General features: G+C 45.8%; 1 protein-coding gene across 5 annotated transcripts in view; it reads right to left on the reverse strand.

The window, feature by feature from the left end:
* The window catches only part of Extl3 (exostosin like glycosyltransferase 3), an 87,032-nt gene that overhangs the window by 49,671 nt on the left and 17,351 nt on the right, over positions 1-20,010 (reverse strand). For 2 of the 5 annotated variants that reach the window (XM_055609669.1, XM_055609662.1), the window contains exons 2-3: positions 3,188-3,372; positions 2,124-2,342 (exon numbers count right to left, since the gene is read on the reverse strand). The exons of 1 other annotated variant lie outside the window; for it this stretch is intronic. The gene's annotated coding sequence lies outside the window, so the exon portion shown is untranslated. Of the gene's footprint in view, positions 1-2,123; positions 2,343-3,187; positions 3,436-8,708; positions 8,728-20,010 lie in introns of those variants that run through there. 2 more of the 5 variants (XM_055609664.1, XM_055609663.1) reach the window with 2 other exon arrangements.

The raw sequence follows: 20,010 nt of genomic DNA on the forward strand, positions 1-20,010 counted from the left end.
ACAGGCGTGTGCCACTGCACCTGGCTATATATGTATATATATTAGGAGCTGGAGAGATGGCCCAGAGGTTAAGAGCACTGACTGCTCTACAGAGATCTGAGTTCAATTCCCAGCAACCACAGGGTGGCTCATAACCATCTCTAATGTGATCTGGTGCCCTCTTCAGGCAAGCAGGTGTACATGCAGATAGAACACTCACATAAAATAAATAAATCTTTTAAAAATATATATACCAAGAAATATATGTGTATATATATATATATATATACATATATATATATATATTTGAAAGTTTTCTTTATTATGTATACAATGTGTGTTTGCATGTATACCTGCACGCCAGAAGAGGGCACCAGATTTCATTATAGATGGTTGTGAGCCACCATGTGGTTGCTGGGAATTGAAGTCATGACCTCTGGAAGAGCAGCCAGCACTCTCAACCTCTGAGTGGTCTCTCCAGCCCCCATGTATATGTATTTAAGTCACAAAGCTGTGTTCTTTCACCAGGAAAAGTATTTGCAGATCTTATAAAAAATGTTCTCTTAGGGAGTCCTTGCTGGTGAGTTCTTCTTCCCCAAGTGGTGAGGACCCAAGAGAATCCTGAATGTCAGTCCTATAGGTGAGAAACTGATACCCGAAAGCCTCAAGCCTTAGGGAAGGAGACACCGCCAGTCACTTCTCACGAGTACAGCGGCCACACCCACAAGCCACTCAGCAAAGGCACCATTGGTGACCCTGCCAACCTTCAAAGAGCAGGGTTTTGTTTGTTTTATTTTGTTTTGTTGATGAGTTTAAGTCAGATAAGCGCTTGTTATATCTGTAATACTCAGATTTTTTAAAAAATGCTGAAAGCCACCGTGGAAGTTTTTTTTTTTTATATGTAAGTGACTGCAGTTTTGTGGCTTACAATTAGAACAGTGCACAGCAATTTCTAGATTAGGCCTCCACGGTCACTCTTGTCTTCCCCAGCCTGTCAGCACCAACGAGTGAAAAGGTTAGTCTCCCAGCTCCACAGGGCCGCACTCATCACACTGCTAAGTGGCGCCCTCTCAAAGGCCCGGCTTTGATGTTACGTTTTAAAAGTGGCTGGCTTTGTCTGCCAACGTTGGTGGAGCATTTGGGGTGGTGAGCAGATAATTTATGGCAAGAACACCAAGTTAACGTCAGCTTCCAGCCAAAGCACATTTTATTGTTTAAAGACAAAAACAAACCTATTTGTAGATCGGGGTGGGGCATGGCTAGTAAAACACTTTGCCAGGGGAAGTGGGAGGCTCTGGGTATAGTCCTCAGAACTGCAAAACACACACACATAGACACACACAAATCACAAACACTATTTTGTTAAGTCATTAACATTATGTCATAGTATTGCCTTGTGGCTATGAAAAAAAGAATAAGTTTTGTAGTAGCTTCCTTCCATTTAACTTAAATCTGTTACCTGCATTAAGGCGTCTAACCTGAATTGAACAAATAACAGTCACTGTAGTGGGGCTGGACAGCTCAGAGGCAGAGCTTGCCCAATACCGGCAAGACCCAAGGTTCCTCTCCAGCTCTAACCAGTGAAAAGGAAAAAGGAGGCAGGGAGGTGGCTGAATTCTAGCCCACATTTGTACACTCTAAGCCTGTTCTCTAACATTAGAAAGTTCTCATCCACCGAATTAAAAATCCAACCGCTTGATACCTTTCACCAACAAACATCTTGTGAGGAAAAGGCCTACCAGTTGGCAAAATGTCACAGAGCTTTTGTTCTGTTTGTGTTTTAATTTAAGAGAAGTTTTCATGCGATATATTCTGATCCCTTTTCACCCCTTTGAACTCCACCCTGACCCTGACCACCCACCCAACGGCACATCCTCTTCCTAAAAAAAAAAAAAAAAAAGTGACGACAACAAAAACAAAGCAGCATTCATATATGCGTGCATGCACACACAGAGAGAACAAAATATACAAGCAAAAGATCAATAAGGCAAAACATGCCCACACGAAGCCACGAGAGACAAAGTCTACAAAAACTCTATTGAGTTCCTTTTGTGTTAGCCACCTGTTCCCAGATGTGAATCCACCCTAAGGTGTGGTTAATTCACTCAGTGAATTAACAGAGGCCAGAGAAGGGAATAGGATACCTGGAGTTACCGGTGGTTGTGAGCGTCTGATGCGCTGGGAATAGAACTCGGGTCCTCTGTAAGAGCAACACGTTCTTCAAACCACTGAGCAGCTCTCCTGCCCCGTCAGCGATTTTCTTAGCCAGTGTGGCTATAAAATCAAAGTTCAATGTGCAGTTTCCAAAAGCAATCACACCGCTTCGAAAGGATGAGTCACTTGTTAACATCTGGAGCTTCTATCTGAGGGGCAAAAGTTAATAGTTTCTACCAACCAGAATTTCAGAAAGAAAAAAAAAATATGTAAGTTTTAAAGTAGTTTCATAAAGGCTTGCAGCAAGATTTTGCTGGAGAAAATTTCTATTTTCATCAATATTGCTAACATTAATTCTCAGTCTCAGTGGTGGGAACGTGACTATGTAGGAGCCAAGTAACTATCAGAACAAAAGAATCCCCATCCCTCCTCCAACCCAAACCACCAACCAGAAATATGGTCACGTTTTCGTGACTACCTCCGGACCATATGTGACCAAATTTCAATGAAGTCACCAGCTTGAGGAACAGAAATATAATTATCCACAATGCATCTCTGACAGAGACTGTTCTCAGATGTGCATAATTACATCATGTTATTAAGAGGAGCTTATCGGGGCTGGGGAGATGGCTCAGTAGTTAAGAGCAATGTCTGCTCTTCCAAAGGACCTGGGTTCAATTCCCAGCACCCACATGGCAGCTCACAACTGTCTGTAATGCCAATTTCAAGGAATCTGATACTTCACACTAAATATACATAAAATAAAAATAAAAAAAGAGTAGCTTATCAACTAAGGCGATGAGGAGAGCACTCAGAAGCAAAACCCTTGAGAGAAATGATGTAATAGAAGCAGAAGTACATCAACTTCATGCGACACATACATATGGGAACTCTGTTAAAAGCCATCATGTATTGTTGTTCATATGTGTTATTTACATCTATAATGGTGATGATGCGTGTTGTCAATTTGACAGAGTCTAGAATTGCCTGGAAAATGAGCTTCTGATACATGGAGCACCCTCTTGACTGAGTTTCCTGTTGAGGAATGACTCACCTTAACGTGAGCAGGACAGTTCCCTGGGCAGGGGATCCTCCACTGCTGCAAGTGGAGAGAGAGGGCTGAGCACAGGCCTGCAAAGCATTCAGGCTCCTGTTTCCTGACTGGATGCCACGCCAGCTGCTTCACACTCCAGCTGCCTTGACTTCTCTGCCATGACGGACTGTGCCTTGAACTGTGCGCTGGGATAAAACCAATTTACCGGTGAAAGGGCTTACCAGGGATTTTCTCACAGGAACAGGAAAGGTAAATATGCTGAAACAGTGATATATCATTTGATTCAGGTTTAAGCAGTGCTTCCAGGTCATGGGTATATGTTGATTGCTCTCTCTGCATATGCCAACCACCTTAAGGTCTTGTTTGCTTGTTTCGCTTTTACCACGTGATTCTCAGTCATCTTAAAAGCTACCGGGTAGTTTCCAATGACAGTTTGTGAACCAAAATAGGATGAAGTTTTCACCACTCACAGATACATGAGAAAGGCAAGGACAAGTTAGTATGGCTTTTTTTTTTTTTTTTTTTTTTTATGTGTCTGATTATTTGCCTTATGTATATATGTGCACCACATGTGTGCAGTGCCCACAGAGGCCAGAAGAGGGCATCAGATCCCCTGGAAATGAGCTTACAGATGGGTTGTGAGTTGCCGTGGGTTCTGCAAACTGAATCTGGGTCCTCTGTAAGAGCAGCAGCAAGTGCTCTTAACCACTGAGCCATTTCTCCAACCCCATTAGTTAGTAAGTTTTAAATAAAGTGGGCTGTTTAATTAAGAGGATGTCTTTCCTTCTAAGACTATGTCCTTCCCCTTTTAATGTCAAAATGTGCTTTCATGGAGTGAGCCTGGTAGTTGATGACAATTGTTATCTTCCTTACTTGACAAAATACTATGACATTCTTATTTATATCAGTTTTGAACATACTAATCCATAGAGCCTAGGAGTGTAGTAACTCATAGTCTGCCCAGTTACACTCCTCCTTGGCATGTTAAGGTAAGAGAGACACACCCAAGCACGAACAGCAGACATCACTATAAACACTCCTTTGGTACCTAGACTACAAAAGCCCTCAGGGACCACTGCAGGCTGCCATTTACAGTCTAGTGTAGTCTCCTCTACACTATAACCAAGGATTATTGGTGTGACAAATAGAACCAAAATGATCCTGTGTCATCCCCAAGATTTAGTGGTGTGAGGTCTCTCAGGTTCCCCCTTGACTGCTCATAAAAACTCACCATCAGGGGCTGGCATGAGAGGCCAGCAGATAGAGGTACCTTGCCCAAGCCTGATGACTTGAATTCAGTCTCCAGGACCCACACGGAAGGAGATAACCCATTCCCACGAGTTGTCCTCTGCTCTATGTATACACCATGACGCACACGCTCAACATATACACAAAATCCCAAATGTTTGAAACAAAACTTAACAAAACAAAAAAGGCCTAACCATGAGGTCAAAAGCATGCCACGGAGAGAGTCTTAAGAACCAAGGCTTCCTGCTGGGGCCCAGAGCTGACCAGCCAGCCCAAGTCCAGACTATAGATGTGATGACCTCATCAGAGACCCAAGCCATGAATTCCTGAATCCCTAACCTTCTGAAACCATGAGACAATAAACACTGACGTTTAAAACCATGCTTGGGATAATTTGTCAGGGAGCACTGGGTGCTTATTATCCCCGGCATCACCAGCAGAAGCTCAGAGGAAAAGAGGGGATCATCTCCGTTACCCAGGCTTCAGTTTGCTTAATCCAACCCCCTTGTCGTTCGTTGCTGCTTCAGTTCTTCATGTTGACCCCTGTGCTCAGTGAAAAAAATCTTCCGTCCCCAGCAGCAAATCAGTTCCACAAGTTTGCAGGCTTTGTGGGAGGCGTCAGTCCACGTGACTACGGCATCTTGCGAAGTTTTAGAAATTTGGTACACTTCTGTTAACCAGCTCTCCGACCCCAGCTGTGACATCATCACAGTACCCACATCTAGCTCCACAGAGGAGCTCCACAAACCTCATGTTTCACCAGAAAAACAGAAGGCGGCAGGTGGGATAGCTTTTAAATACTGCCATTTCACCTTTACAGTTATGCGTAAGAACCAGAATAAAAAAATAATAGTATTACAGCCGGTGTCAGGGTTCCTCTGAGGGAGGCAAAGACACCACTCAGAGGATGGATGGAGAAACCGTGGCTTAGGATGACATGTGAAACAGACACGGCTAAAAGAGCACACTAGAAAGGGGCCAAGAATACGGATCCTGGAGGTAAAGTGAGATGAAGCTCAGATAACAGCAGGGGGGAGGTTGCAGCTTGGGGAAAGAGTCCCAGTGATGGCTGTTTAAAATAGCAACATTTATTTTTGGACTTCAAGTTATTTGTGTTGCTAAGGATATAATATCGCCCACATCTTCATTAGTATCTGTCACAGGTACAAATGCTGTGTGTGAGGCTGTTGGGAGAAAAATCAAGACAAAAGGGGACGGGAGGCTAGATAGGCTGGCTCAGTAGTTAAGAGCAATGGACTAAGGTTCGATTCCCAGCACCCACGTGGTAGCTCACAACCATCCGTAACTCCAGTTCCAGGGGATCCGGTGCCCCATTCTGGCCTCTGTGAGCGCCAGGCATATGTTGTAGTAGGCATACATACATGCAGGCAAAACACCCCCACACGTGAAGTCAATTGTTTGTGAATGTTAAGAGAAAGGGGGTGGGAGCTGAGTTGACGCTGGACCAATGTGGAGCTAAGGAATAAAAGCATCCATATGCCCGATGTGCCGGGACACCCAGAGGCAGGCAGAGGCAGAAGGATCTCTGAGTTTGAGGCCAGCCTGGTCTACATGGCAGATCCCAGGCCTGAGAAAAGGCTTCATTCTACTGTAACCAAGGGTGTCCCTTAGGGCCGCTCCTGCCTCAACCTCTCCCGTGCAAGGACGACAGGTGTGTGTCACCATGCCCGGCCTCCCACTTCCATTGAGCCATCCCCCCGTTTTGCCCTGGCTAGGTGAATATAACTGTGATACCAGCAGTCAAGAGCTCTTGAACCACACTGCCCAAGTATCTTGTCCTGTTTACACAAATCCAGGTGTTCAGGTCAAGTCTACGGAGATCATGGACACAATAATCCTTCCATCTACCCGTGCAGATCCCTTCTCCAGTGCCCCAACCTCAGTTAACACTGCCAACAAACCAGCCAGTAGCCCCAGGTGGGAACAGGAACTGTCACACCCAGGCTGCAGCCCAAAATGGCTCCACCACGTCCTGTCAGAGCCTGACAGAGATGCTTCTAGAAACTAATGCTGCCGTTTCTTAACCCACTGGATTTCAGAGCGGGTTGGCATATTAATAGCATCACAAACTTACTATGATTGTTCCTGGCCGAGTAACTTACTCTGTTGCTTGTGATAACTGAACAAGATATCACCTGCAAAATGGGCAGCACACAGGAGGAAATCAAACACATCCCCCACCCAGTCCCCTTTCTCCAGTCTTCACCAGCTGGTAGGCCAAGATGTCTACCACGTGGATCATCTTGCCCTTCTCCTTTGAACTACCCTAGAATTATTTTTTCTAGAAAACAAGTGGTACTGGCAGACCCTTTTTATAAACACTTTCTATGTTTTGTTTCCTCCTCTTTTTAAAATTTATTTGCATTCTGCTTTGCTTTGTTTTCATTCTTCCACTCCCCCGGGGTCTGATAGAGTGCAGCTTTCAAACTCACTTTTCACCAGGGCTGACCTTCAAAGCCTGACCCTCCTACCTCCGAATCCCGTGGTTACAGGCATGTACCACTCCCAGCTGGGGTTCTGCTGGTGGGGCTAAGTCCCGGTTCTTAAGTGTGCTAAGTGGTGAGTTCTAACTGCCCTTCCTTCTTCTGGTTAGTCCCAACTGCGGGCTCCTCACAGGCACTTCCTGTCCACACTGGTTTCCTGTCTGCACACGCTGACCCTCTGGTGGTCAGCTCCTGGCCCACAGAACCTTCTCCAAAGTTGTCACTTAAGGGTAACCCACATTCTGTCAGCTGTTCAAAACATAAAAACTCGAATTCTACTGAAGAAAGAGAGAGGGGGCTATGGGGGAGGGAAGAGAAGGGGAGAAAGAGAAGGGGAGAAGAAACAGAAAGAATATGAATGAAAATGAATTGCGGATCTAGGCAAAGTGTCAAAAACTGGTAAATCTGGCTAACAGTAACTTCAAACTTACAAAAAGTAACAAGATGCAATGTAACTCTGAAAGCTTTTGTTGAGTTTGAAATGACTTCAAAAGACAAATAAGATTAAAAATAAAAAGCGTTATGCAATCCAACCACAAGGAAACAACAAACCCAAGCTGAACATTTTACCAAACTGACCTACATTCCCAGAATGTCACTGTCCTAGGGAGGACAGGAAGGGAAGAGCAAGAGAAGGAGGGCAGGGAGGAGGGAGAAGAAGGAAGAAGGGGATGGGAAAAAGAAGGGAAGGGAAGAGGCAGAGGGGAAGAGAGAGCTGAAGGAGGGAAGGGGCATGAAATCAAAGATGAACAATGCAATGGGTGAACTTGAATTGTATCAAACTGACAAAAAAGTTATGACATGTATGATTGGGGCAAATGATGAAACTTGAAACAGACTCCATTATTTAATAGCATTACAGCAGTATTGAATTTTCTATGGTTAGGTACAAGAATGCCATTGCACTTAAGAAATGCATGCTACAGCCTGGGTGTGGCTTAGTGGTAGAACAATTACCTAGGAGGCCCAAGGCTCCAGATTCCCACCCTCACACCACCAAAAATGAAAACAGAAAGGAAAGAATGAAGGGAGGGAAGGAAGGAAGGAAGGAAGGGAACAGGGAGAAGGGAGAAATTCATAGAGAAAATATTTAAGATATCTAAGGGCAGAAGATCATGTTTCAATATATAATAGTCCCTGTGTGTGTGTTTTTGTGTTATTTGCATGTGTGTGTTAATGTGGTATGTGTCAACAAAGAAAATGAAGTACTCACTGTGTCTTGTGAAAACTTTTCCTATCCATTGAGACAGACAAATGCTTTCTCAAGACTGTAAATGTTGATAATCAACTCTGAAGATGACACAAATAAATGGAGACATTTTCTGTGCTGGTGGGATTAATGACTACTGTTAAAATGCCCATACTATACAGACCTACAAACCCCTACAAAATGTCAATGACAGTTCTTACAGGAAGAAAAGGAATCGTGAAATTCAGAGAGAACTATGAGACCCCAAATAAACTATCTGCAGCAAAATGAAAAGCTGGAGGCATTACATTACTGGATTTTAAAATATACTACGGAGCTATAGTAATCAAAACAGCAGAGTACCGGCATAGAAATGCAAAGACCAGTGGAAACGAACAGATGATGCAGAAAGAAATCCACACATTTACAGACAACTAACCCAAAATAAAAAGCTCACACAGTGGGGAAGGACAGTCTCTCCATGGACGGCAGAGACTGAAATCCACGTGCATGAGAATGAAACTGAATGCCTACCACACCACTACAAACCGTTATTCAGCCCAACAATGGTGGCACACACCTTTAATCCCAGCACTCGGGAGGCAGAGGCAGGCAGCCCTCTGTGACTTCAAGGCCAGCCTAGTCTCCAGAGCAAGTTCCAGGACAGCCAGGGCAGTAACACAATGAAACCCTGTCTGGAAAAAACAAACAAACAAACAAACAAACAAAGTTATTCAAATGTAAGAGCTTGAAGTTTAAAACCAGAAGAAAATACAGGGTGAAAGTTTCTTCCCATTGGTTTGGAATTTTCAATTTGGGATATGATTCAAATTGCATAAGGCAATACACACACGCGCACGCGCACACACACACAGACAAGTAAGATTATATTTATTTTAAAAGCTTCCAAATAGCAAAAGATATAACCAACAGAATGAAAAGAAAAACCATGGCAGCAGAGGGAAATATTTGTAAACCATGTATCTGAAAAGAGGTTAATTATTCAAACTCTATAAGAAATTTAATAAGCTGGGTGTGGTGGCGCACACCTGTAATCCCAGCACTCGGGGAGGCCGAGGCAGGTGGATCTCTATGAGTTCCAGGCCAGCCTGGTCTACAAATCGAGCCCAGGACAGCCATGGCTACACAGAGAAATCCTTCCCTCAAAAAACAAGCAAGCAAACAAACAAACAAATGACAAATAAAAACAAAACAAAACAAACCCCTTAATGATATGAAAAAAAATCTTTTTAAAAGGCAAACAGGCTAGGCATGGTGGCACATACCTTTAGTTCTAGCACGAGGGAGGCAGAAGCAGGTGGATCTTCATGAGGTTCAAGGCTAGACAGGTCTGCATAGCAATTTCCAGGCCAGTGAAGACTACACAGTGACATCCTTTCACACACAAAAAAAATATTAACAATAATAATGATAATAATTTTTAATTAAGTTAAATTTTTTAATTATGTAAAAGAAAAAAAAATCCAAATGATGACAAGCATTTGGCAGAGACTCTTTGGCAACTGCTGAATTAGGTCTGGGAATTGTAAACAATGGGATACTGTGGAGTTTCCTCAAAAAAATAAAAATAATAAACTAAAAGCAGGCAGGGGCTGGGTGGATGAAAGCACTGGCTACTCTTCCAGAGGACTCAAGCTTGGTTCCCAGCACCCATATGGTATGTTTACAACCATCCACAACTAGAGATCTGCTGCCCTCGCTGGCCTCCATGGGCTCCTGCACACACATGGTACTTATAAACTCAAACAGACACACACACACATACATACATGTAGACAAATAAACCTTAAAAAAAAAGAAGAAGAAGAAGAAGGAACAAGAGAGATGGCTTAGTGGTTTACAGTACTGGCTTCTCTTGCAGAGGACCCTGGTTCGATTCCCAGCACCCACTTGGCAGCTCACACCTCTCTGTAATCCCAGTTGGGAATCTGACATCCTCACACAGACACACATGCAGGCAAAACACCAAATGAACATATAATAAAAAGGACCTAAAAAAAAAAGAAACATCTAAATCAGAATGACCTGATGAGCAAGCAATAAGCACCGTTGACAAGAGGCAGGAGATGCGAGGAATCCACCCGGCATACGCTATGTCCATTGTTGAATGAACACAGTAAAGGAAAAGGGATGTACCCACATCGTGGGAAACTTTCTCCAGCCTTAAAAAGAGAATGGCAACTTGACACTTGTGACCACATGGAAGAACCTAAAGGATATTACACAGGTGAAATAAGCCAGAATCGTAAATCCAGACACTATGCAACACCACTAAGATGTGAGATCTGTTCCGTCATCTCAGAAACAGCACGGAAGAACAGTTTACAGGGCTGGGGCACGGGACAGGCCAAAAAGCAGTTTCCGTTAGGCCAAGTGCAGTGGGATTTATTGAACGGCCTGGTGTCCACAGTTTAGGATGTACTTAGTAGGTGAGGCTGGAGAGATGGTTCAGTGGTTAAAGGTTAAGGGTTAGGGCTGTTCTTCTAGAGGACCGGGGTTCTAGTCCCAGCACCCACATGATGGCTCACTACGGTCCATAGCTCCAATTCCAGAGAATCCAATGCTCTCTTCTGGCTCCGTGGACACTCCATGCATGTGGTGCAGAGACATATGAGCAGACAAGACAACCAAATGCACAAAACCAAAGGAAGGGATGTATGGCATGCATATTTGAAAATTGTTAAGAGTAAGATATTAAACCCCATGCACACCAAATTTAAATAGCGGGGTAATGTTTTAAGTTAATTTACCCTGATTTAATTATTTCCTAATATGTACATATACTTAAATACCATGTATATTATAACTAGATACATTTTTGGCTTGTTTTCTTTAAGGCAGGATATTAGTAGGTAGATGAGGCTGGCTTTGAATTTATGATCCATCTGCTTTAGCCTCCTGAGTGCCGGGATTACAGGCCTGTGACACCCACCACACCCAGCCTATCCAGAGAATATTTTGTCTGTCTGTCTGTCTGTCTGTCTGTCTGTTGTATGTGGTGGGTCTGGGGATCAAACCTAGAACTTAGCACTTGTTGGGCAACAGTTCTTACCACTGGGCTACGTCCCCACTCCAGTAACTCTTTTTTTTTTTTTTTTAAAAACTGTATGTGAATGAGTACCTTGATGTATGTATAGGATTGGCATGCATGCGGTGCCTTTGGGGACTAGAAGAGGGCGTTGGGTCCGCCAGAACTGGTGTTATGGTTGGTTGTGAGCCACCGTGTGTGTATGTGCTGGGAATTGAACCCTGGTCCTCTGCAAAAGCAACGAGCCATCTCTCCAGCTGCCAAAATGTGAGCCTTGTAGCTAGCTTTCCAAAACATAAAAGGGGGCTTAGTACCGCAGTCTCGACGCTGCTGTAAACATTTTCAATCTTACTCTACAATGCCCCAATTGGGCTGTTAGGATTGATTCGGGTCTTAATCTGTTTAGACCTAAGGATTCTGGAGGCAAGAATCTAAGTCGCCTTTTGGGATGGAACAGCCGGAGGAGAGTTCTAACCCAGCACGGTTTTAATTGCTGCTATGGTGTTAGTAGGGAAATCTATGCTACCGCTACGGTTTGGGCTCCCGTGAGACACGGTTGGATGAGAACTGGGACAGAAAGTGAACCCTTGGTTTGAGCTCAGTGCGGTGCAGCCAATAATACAACCCCCGGCTGTTTCTGCTCTCTTGCGGAACCTCCGGCAAGCGGCGTTGGAGTGGCCACGGCTGGTTCCAGGGAGATAAGCAAAGCTGCCGCTGGTTTATGGAGAGACAGTGCTTGTGAAAGTTGGGGCCCACAGCCCTTCCTGCCTCTCTCTGAGCCTCTAGTATCTCCAACTTCCAGCACCAGCAGGAGCTGATCCCAGGATAATGTACCTGGGGCTGGAGAGACAGTTGTGAGGTTAAGAACACCAGCTGCTCTCTTCCGGAGAACCCGGGTTTAAGTCCCAGCACCCAACCCGGTGGTTCTCAGCTTCCTTGTGTAACTCCAGTCCTCGGGGAATCTGACGCCCTCTTCTGGCCTCAGTGGGTACAGCATGCACAGACAGATAAGCCTGAGGTTAGAGGTAAACCTCCTGGAGAAATCAGAGATCCGCGTTCTCCCTCTCTCCCTTGCTTGCTATCACTGAACACTTGCCCCCCTTTCTCTGTAACTTCTGCCCGTTCCATACTGCTGTTTGGATGCTGAATGCCTCTTGACAGCCCTCTTGCTGTCTAGTCTTCAGAGCGGTACTACTCAGAGGTACTATGGACCTTATTTATTTGTTTTTTTCTGAGACAGGGTTTCTCTGTGTAGCCCTGGCTGTCCTGGAAGTTGCTCTGCAGACCAGGCTTGGCCTTGAACTGAGAGATTCTCCTGCCTACCTAGTGCTGGGATTAAAGGCGAGCTCCACCACCACCCAGCATTATGAACCTTTAAGATGAGATCTTGGGACTGGAAAGATGGGAAGATGGCTCGGCAGTTAAGACTGCCTACTGCTCTTCCGGAAGACCCATGAGTTGGGCTCCCAGCCCCCACATAGGGTGGTTCACAGTTACCTACAACTCCATTTCTATCATACCCAAAACCCTCTTCTGGCCTCAAAGGGGACCTATACCTGTGGCATACAGGCACATACACATGATAAAAATAAATGCTTTTTAAAAATAATTTTATTTAACATGCATTGGTGTCAGACCACCCGGAACTTGAATTACAGACAGTTGTGAGGTGCCATGTGGTTGCTGGGAATTGAACCCAGGTCCTCTGGAAGGGCACTCAGTGCTTTTTAACCACTGAGCCATCTCTCCAGCCCTAAAAGAAATCTGGAAAAGACCGGAGTGGGTTTGTGGGAGGCCTGGAGGTCACTGGGGCTATGCCCCTGCAGTGAACTCTGTGGTCCTGGTTCCTTCTTCTCCTTTTGCTGTTTGGTCAAGAAGTGAGCATCATGTTCCTTACAATGCCTTCCAGGGGCCTAAGCAATAGCTCCACCTGGTCATGGGTGAGAACTCCTCAAACTGTGAACCAAAATCAACTTTTCCTCTCTAAGTTAACTGCCTCAGGTATCTCATTACAGTAACAGTAAGCTGAGTGACACATTCTACTCCTCTTCACGGGAGAACACGACCAATTCTGTAACTGACGACACTCGGTCCAGGGTCCCACTGCACCGCGGGCCCAGGCCTCTTTGAATGCCTCTTGGGAAGGTCGCTGCACCATAGGTCATGGGCACCTTTCTCTTCTTCATGCAGGGTCAGGTCACGCAGTCTCCAGATACCGAGGGAAAAGCTCAGTCTCTGGCGAGAGAAACAAGAGGTCTCTTGCAGTCTTGAGACCAGGCCCCCTCTTTAGGGCAGCGTAAGCAGCAACAGGGTATTTTCCCAGCCACAGTGCCCGATTCAGTCACAAGAGCCCTGAAGGATCCCACCCCCAGACCCTCAGCAGTATTCCTTTGAATGCAGAGTACTCGCTTTTGCAAGCCCTCCAGAGGTTTCTTTTGTCTTGAACTCACGGGTGTATGGAACACAGACCTTCAGCTGCTCAGTTAGTCTCAGGGTTGTTTGGGCTCTGTAAGGACACAAAACGGTTTTGAAGCTCCTCTTGTTTGTCAGGGGGTTCTGCAGCTATGAGGAAGCAGGCTTTGGTGAGCGGAGGAGAGAGAGCTGTGTCTTTGTGCTTTCCTGTGGTTGCTCTGCTGGAGAGCGACATCCCTGGGGAGCTGCCTAACAGCAGACAGCATTTCTAACAGGAAGCGGGCAGCAACATGGTTGTTTTTTTTTGTTTTTTTTTTAACAATAATGATCAAACATTCTTTGAATTTTCCCCTTTATCCTTGAAACGCCTCGTGTTGCCTCGGATCTATTCATTCCCGCTTATTCATCTGGAGCGAGTCATCGCTATGGATCTGTACACAAGAAGTCACAGGGCGCTGAGGACATCGCTGGAGACAAAAGCGCCTAGGCTCAGAGGGAGGGCCAGGAAGATAAACAGTCCTCCAAAGACTGAGGAGCTCTTTAAAAAACAAAAAAGGAGGAGAGAGCAACATGAAAACATCTCTTCCAAAGGGCCTTTGGTTTTTGAAGATGGCCCCCTGTTGCCCTCCAAACATTTTTTTTCTTTTTTTACCATTGCCATCTCTGACTCCTACATCCTCTTCGCCCCACTCCTATTATCCTCTGGTATACATTTCCTCCTTTAATTATCCATTCTCGCTGTGGGGTGCTCTACATCTCCTGTCTCCATTGCTTCCTTCACCTTCATCATTAGCATCCCCAGAAACATCCCACTGCCCTCAGATGCCCTGCTCTCCTACGGCCTTTCCCCATGCTGCCTGTGTGCAGACTGAAGAGCAGCAGCTCTAATGCTGGCTGTCCGGAGCTACTGAATCCAAATCTCTGTGGCTGAGGCTGGAAGGAGCTGCATTCTAGAACAAGGTGTGGTGGCCCTGAAATCCCAGCACTTGGGTGGCAGAGGCCAAGGGCTCATCCTTGAGTCTGAGGTCGCTGGGGCTCTATAGAAAGACTTTGTCTCAGGAGGGTGATCAGTGGGAAGTGGGTGGCAGGAGATGAGTCTGGGGGAGAAAGAGGAGGGTCCAGATCAGCAGGTAAATCGATTCCTGGGCAAGCATTAGGATCGGAGTTCCAATCCCCAGCACCCACATGAAAACCGAACATGGAGGTACATGCCTGTAACCCCAATGCTAAGAAACAGAGAGAGGAGCATCCTAGGGGCTCTCAGGCCGGCTTGTCCAGCTGAAACAAATGAGCTCCAGGTTTAGTGAGAGCCTCTGCCTCAAAACACTAAGGTAGAGAGTGGCAGAGCCACTCACCACCAACCTCTGGCCTCACTATCCACGTGCATGGGCTCAAGCAGCCCAACCCCAGCCCACATGCACACACAATCTGTGCTCTAACAAACTCCTGGGGGTGGGGGGTTCTTGAGCTCCCTGGAGACTGAAAGTCACTGTTGACACCAGGGTGTTCTCTCTCTCTCATGACTGGATTCCTTTCCTCTGTCCGTTCACCAAACACCAAGTTGTTTGTTTTCACACAGATGAGCCTACACCAGATATTCTGCAGCGTGTGTCTCTATGTCTGGCCCCTTTTCTGAGCCCCTGGGATATTCGGTTGCTTCCTGGATCTTTTTCTAGCAAAATATTACAATGGTTTTCTAAACTCGGCCTCTCTGAAATGAACTCAACACCTCCTAGCCCACTTTGCATCTGTGTGGACAATCTGGGCACATTGTGGTACTGGCGGCCACCTGGCCTCTATCATCCCAGGAGCCAACAACTCCCACGACTTTCAAATTTTGTAAGCCACAGCCTGCAGATCCTGGTCTGAGGCCTGCTGCTGGGTAGGAACCATCATAGTCATTTTTAAAGATGTGGGACTCCCTCACAAACGTATTTCTCACAGTCTTCGTAAAAGATCCATCTTTCTAGACAGCGTGGGTGAGCCGGTCCAAGCCTGCTCTTATTCCCAGGTCTCCCTAAGCCACCCATTCTCTTGCTCCACATTAAATCAACATCCGTCTCTCATTTCCCATCCACTGCGATGAACCTTCTTTTGGCCCACCTCTCAGCCAAACAAGCATGCTGCTGGAGCAACTTCCAGCTCTCTGAGCCGCAACATGAAATGAGGACTTCTCAAGTACTAAACCCAGGCCAGCAAACCCAGCCTGATGCATCTTCACCTCCTTCCCTCCGTCACCCTACACTCTGGGAGCCTCTTTTCACTCATGTTCTCAGAGTTTCTCCCTGTGTAAATTACAGAACTCGGTAGCTCTTTGGAAAGTGGCGCAGGATCTAGCCACAGGCTAAATCTTGTGTGGTGTGGGACTATCCTCTGAGCCAAACATCCGTACGAGTGTGTCTCAGCCTGCTCACCATAAGATCATCAGTTCAGCTCACTGATGGCTTTCTCTCTTGGCAGTCAGGTGGAGGGAGGGGTCATGGGTTACCAACCGCCCCTCCCAGCCAGCTGCACGCAGTTCTTTTCTAATTGTACATGGCCTCTGGATTTCTGGGAAGGGGCCAGAGGATACAGGTGAGGAGGGGTGAGGTGAAGGGATTCCATCCATCCATCTGTGGGGGAATCATCGTCCGTGCTGGGTGCAGACCTTCTGTTGTGGCTGCCATAGGGTCTCTAGGGCTCCTGTCTGTCCCCTCACCCGCTGCTTTGTAAGTTAGCTTAATAAACCCACTATCTCCCCAGAGCAAACTCTGATGGAATTTCCTATTGGTTTATCTTTGGGATGGGAAGGGGAGGGGTGGGCGTTGTCTACATCTCACCAAAGGAAGGGATCTCCGTAACACCTTGTATCTAGTTTGGGGCCTGCTGGGACATAGTTAACAGCAAAGCCGGTTTGCGAGGTGGCACCTCAGCATTGTCACTAACTGCCTCAGTGGAGACTGTGACAATTTCTTTGGGCAATACGGGGTTGATCCCCAAGACGTAAAACCGTGCAGTGTTGAGAGAGGCCACTTCCACTTGAGCAAAGAGGTCAAATCCACTGAGGGGGGGGGTAAGAGTGAGTTCTGTCACTGGTAAAGGAAGCATCGGAATGTAGGGGTTCCGTGTCCCATCTTCCAGATCTCATTCTGCCCCAGCAACTGTTCTTGCTTAAACAGCAGGCAGCAAGGCAACCTGCACTGCAATCTGGCCAGTTGCAAGGGGTTCTACATTCAGTTGTGAGCTTAGGCAATCCAGGGCACTCCCTCTTCAAGGTGCACATAGAAGGTCCTCTAAGCGCCTGAGCTGGGGATTTAGTCCCTGAGCCCATGTGTTCCCAGCAACATCAGGACCAACTGAGAGCATGTCTGAGTAAGTGGAAATGTTTGACAGTCATGCACGTAGTTACTTAGTTGCTTTGCTTCTTTGTGTGTGTGTGTGTGTGTGTGTGTGTGTGTGTGTGTGTGATACATGCATGTATATGAGATGTTGCCTGTCCATGTGTGTACTTGAAGGTCAGAGGTTGACTGGATATTTCCTCTAGATGTGCATTCAGTCAGCTCAAGAGTGAATGGAAAGGCTGAGAACCACCACCTCCAGCCTCACCCAGACACTGGCTCTGTTGCCCTGAGGCTCAGCTGGAAATATTGGTCATTCTAATGACAACTAACTACTCATGATCATGAAGAAGCAGAAGAAGAAGGAAGGAGGAGGAGGAGGAGGAGGAGGAGGAGGAGGAGGAGGAGGATGTATAAGAGAAGAAGAAGAAGAAGAAGAAGAAGAAGAAGAAGAAGAAGAAGAAGAAGAAGAAGAAGAAGAAACAACCTGCTAGTTTTCTGACTGGAATAGATCCTGCCTCCTTGGCTCCCAGTGGGGCAACTGTATTCTTCTGGGCTTCTCAGCTCCCTCTTATCATAGAATCCAACCCCTTAAAACAATCTCTTTCCTTATCTGCCTGTCTCTGTTTCACTGCATACCATGCGTATGTGCAGGTCCATATCTTAGTATGTGTGTATGTGAAAATTGTTTCTGTTTTTCTGGAGAAGCCTAACAATATGCCACATCACTGAGAGTCAGCGCCATTTTGATAGTGACCTCTTCCCACGTCCCTTTAGAGGACATCTTGTCTGTAACTCAGTATCTCAAACAAAGAGATCCTGATTCAATGACTCAATGCTGATGTCAGCTATCTTGTGCTATTAGCCCTGGAAGTGAAGTCAGGATTGAGACATGCTAAGAGTGTGTATGCTCACTGAGATACCCTCTGTCATCACGTGGGTGACAATCACTTCCCTCTGCAGTTTTCAGAAAGGAGGGACGTCGAGAGACAATCAATTCATACTCCCACAAACTGCTAAACATCCTTTGTCTTCTTACTTTGAGATTCATCGGTTTATCTGTATGAAAGTTAAGCTGCATCTATGTCTATGTACCAGATGCATGCAGAAGCCCATGGAAGCCAGGAGAGGGGGGTCAGATCCCCTGGAAATGAAGTTACAGGTGTTTTGAGCTACCATGCGAGTGCTGGGAACTCAAGCTGGGTCCTCTGAAGAGTAGCTGGTGCTCTGAACTGCCGAGCCATCTCCCCAGCCACTCTGACCTTGGTGTTAATGGTTCTTTATGAGTTACTATAAAAAAACGATAGCATTTTCTCCTCTCCCTTGTCCCCTAATGGTACCACACACACACACACACACACACACACACACACACACACACACACTTCACTTACAGACATAAAACTCCTTCTCAAACTGCTAAGAGCTCTTAGACAAAACTTCAGATGGTGAAAAGGCTACGGAGGGCCCATCCATTAATAAGATTGACAGTGTTAATGTAGATGATAGCTTTTAAAAAAATAACTTGATTGGCAAGAAAGCGCAGATAAGCTGTGTAGCTAACACTTCACGTTAAGAACTCAAGAAGGGAGGGAATTACGCCATTCAGTAATTACGCCATTAAAACAGAATGTTCCAAGGCTGGTGAGACAGCTCAGAAAGTAGAGACATTTGCCACCCAAACCTAAAAGCCAGAGTTCAGTACCTACAGCCCATTCCTGAAGGAGAGAACCAACCCCAGAAAGTTGTCCTCTGATCTCACTTCTCACATTCCAGCCCACACATCATAATCATCATCAAATAACATTCCCAGGGCTGGAGAGATGGCTCAGCAAGTAAGAGAGTTTCCTGTTCTTCCAAAGGACCAGAGCTCAGATCCCAGTAGCCATATGGCAGCTCACAACCACCTTCAACTGCAGTTCCAGGAGATCCAACACCCACTCTTCCGGCCTTTGCAGAGCACCAGTATTCACATGCACATACACACACACACACACACACACACACACACACACGCTTACGCATAATTAAAAAACAAAAAGCTATTTTAAAGCGTTCCTCAAAAGTAAGAACATTAGCAGATAGCACCTGAGATCCACAGCAGAGATCTCTCTGCCTTGATGTAACCTGTCTATCTGCTGGCCCCACCAATGTAATTTGAAAATGCCGCCTGTGGTGATTTGAATAGGAATGGCTCCTAGACTCATGTGTTTGAACTCTTGGTCTACACAGAGTGGCACTGTCAGAAGGTGTAGCCTTGTTGAAGTAGGTGTGGCTTTGTTGGAGGAAGTGGGTCACTAGGAGGTTGGCTTTGAGGTCTCAGAGGCTCAAGCCGGTTCTTTGCCTGCTGCCTGCTGCCTTTGGATGAAGAACTCCTTCTCCAGAACCATGCTGCCATGGTTCCTACCAGAATGATAATGGATTGAACCTCTGAAACTGTAAGCCAGCCTCAATTCAATGTTTTCCTTTATGAGAATTGCTGTGGTTATGGTGTCTCTTCATAGCAATAGAAACCCTAACTAAGACACCTTCACGATTTATCATTTTCTTTTGTTTTATGACTATAAAAAGTTCATGTAAACAAACACATACACACACACTGATAGGGTTCCAATGGGCTTGAAGCCCATCACTACTGCAAGAAATTTAGGGTACATTCCTTATATTTAGTGCAGTGTATACTAAAAATTAGGCTCCAGAGTTCTAAAATAAAGAGGTACCACAGAGGGCCTCAAATATTTTGCTTCTATGGAAAGAAGCAGAGCTACTAAATGCTCAGTGATTCACCAAGGGGTGTGTGTGTGTGTGTGTGTGTGTGTGTGTGTGTGTGTGTGCGCGCGCGCGCGTGCGCCTTATTACACGGCCACGTTGGGCTGGCCTCAGGAGACCAAGATGGAGTGTATCAGAATAACTCTAATATTTAAGAGTGAACTGCTCCAGGAAGAAAACATTATTCAGTGCTCAGCCTAAAGCTGCTACATCTAGAAGGTGTCAGAGATGAGATCTGAACATAGAGCTTCTACTTAACCCTGTCTCCCAAGACGTTAGAAGCGGGTAATCCCTAGGAAAAAGTTGTGATAAAGACTGTGCCAAGTAAAGAAACA

This window comes from Psammomys obesus, unplaced genomic scaffold, assembly GCF_907164565.1.
Source record: "Psammomys obesus unplaced genomic scaffold, mPsaObe1.curated_primary_1811, whole genome shotgun sequence".
In the NCBI taxonomy this organism is placed as follows: Eukaryota; Metazoa; Chordata; class Mammalia; order Rodentia; family Muridae; genus Psammomys; species Psammomys obesus.